This window comes from Saccopteryx leptura, chromosome 4, assembly GCF_036850995.1.
Source record: "Saccopteryx leptura isolate mSacLep1 chromosome 4, mSacLep1_pri_phased_curated, whole genome shotgun sequence".
In the NCBI taxonomy this organism is placed as follows: Eukaryota; Metazoa; Chordata; class Mammalia; order Chiroptera; family Emballonuridae; genus Saccopteryx; species Saccopteryx leptura.
Genome location: NC_089506.1, coordinates 161,626,213 through 161,628,371, shown reverse-complemented (window position 1 = coordinate 161,628,371; position 2,159 = coordinate 161,626,213).

Here is a 2,159-nt window from a genome sequence, read left to right as displayed (position 1 = left end):
ATTTGTACATTGCTTTGGGTAATATGACCATTTTGATTATATTTATTCTTCCTATCCAAGAACACGGAATATTTTTCCATTTCATTGTATATATTTTATTTCCCTTAACAATGCTTTGTAGTTTTTGTTATATAGATCCTTTACATTCTTTGTTATGTTTATTCCTAGGTATTTTATTTTTTTTGTTGCAATAGTGAAGGGGATTATATTTTTTAGTTCATTTTCTAATGTTTCATTGTAGGCATATAGAAAGGCTATGGACTTTTGTATATTAATTTTATATCCTGAGACCTTACTGTATTGGTTTATTGTTTCTAGTAATCTTTTTGTGGAGTCTTTGGAGTTTTCGATGTATAGGATCATATCATTTGCAAAAAGTAAAACCTTTACATCTTCTTTTCCAATATGGATGCCTGTTTTTCTTTATCTTGTCTGATTGCTCAGGCTAGAACTTCTAACACCATGTTAAATAAGAGTGGAGAGAGTGAACAACCCTGTCTTGTTCCTGATTTAAGGGGGAAAGTCCTCAGTTTTATGCCATTTAATATGATGTTAGCTGATGGTTTATCATATATGGCCTTTATCATGTTGAGATATTTTCCTCTGTACCCATTTTCTTGAGTGTCTTAAACATAAAGTTTTGTTGTATTTTATTAAATGCCTTTTCTGTATCTATTGATAAGATCATGTAGTTTTTGTTCTTTGATTTGTTGATATGGTGTATTACGTTAACCGTTTTACAAATGTTGAACCATTCTTGAGATTCCAGAATGAATCCCACTTGATCATGATGTATTATTTTTTAATATGTTGTTGTTTTCGATTTGCTAGTATTTTGTTTAGTAATTTTACATTTGTATTCATTAGAGATATTGGTCCATAGTTTCCTTTTCTTGTGCTTCCTTGTCAGGTTTTGATATGTGGGTTATATTGGCCTCAAAATATATGTTTGGAAGTATTGCTTTTTCTTCAATTTTTTGGAAGACTTTGAGTAGAATAGGAACCAAGTCTTCCTTGAATGTTTGATAGAATTCACTATTATCATAGTCTGGGCCTGGACTCTTATTTTGGGGGAGGTTTTTTAATAGTTATTTTCTATTTCCTCCCTGCTAATTGGTCTGTTTAGGCTTTCTGCTTCTTCATGACTCAGTCTAGGAAGGTTATATTGTGCTAGAAATTTATCCATTCCTTCTAGATAGTTGAGTTTGGTGGCATATAGTTTTTCATAGTATTCTACAATAATTCTTTGTATACCTATGCTGTCTGTGGTGATTTCTTCTCTTTCATTTTGGATTTGTTTATATGAGTCTTTTCTCTTTTTTTCTTGGTGAGTCTTGACAAGGGTTTGTCAATTTTGTAGATATTCTCAAAGAACCAGCTCTTTGTTTAACTAATTTTTTCTATAGTTTTTCTGTTCTCTATTTCATTTATTTCTGCTCTGATTTTTATTATTTTCTTTCCTTGGCTGGTTTTTGGTTGATATTGTTTTTTTTTTCTAGTTCCTTAAGGTGTGAAGGTAAGTGGTTTACTTGGGTCCTCTCTTGTTTGTTCATATAGGCCTTAAGTCAGGGGTCCCCAAACTATGGCCCACAGGCCACGTGCGGCCCCCTGAGGCCATTTATCTGGCCCCCGCCACACTTCCGGAAACAGCACCTCTTTCATTGGTGGTCAGTGAGAGGAGCATAATTCCCATTGAAATACTGGTCAGTTTGTTGATTTAAATTTACTTGTTCTTTATTTTAAATATTGTATTCATTCCCATTTTGTTTTTTTACTTTAAAATAAGATATGTGCAGTGTGCATAGTGATTTGTTCATAGTTCTTTTTTTATTCTGGCCCTCCAATGGTCTGAGGGACAGTGAACTGGCCCCCTGTGTAAAAAGTTTGGGGACCCCTGCTTTAAGTGATATGAACTTTCCTCTTATTGCTGCTTTTGCTGCATCCCAGAGATTCTGATATGTTGTATTGTCATTTTCATTTGTCTGTATACATCTTTTGATTTCTGTGCTTATTTCTTCTTTGACCCATTTATTTTTTAAAAGTATGTTGTTTAGTTTTTACATTTTTGTGGATTTTTTTCCTTCTTTTTTGCAGTTGAATTCTAGTTTCAAGGCTTTATGATCAGAAAATATGCTTGGTAAAATTTGGATTTTTCTGAA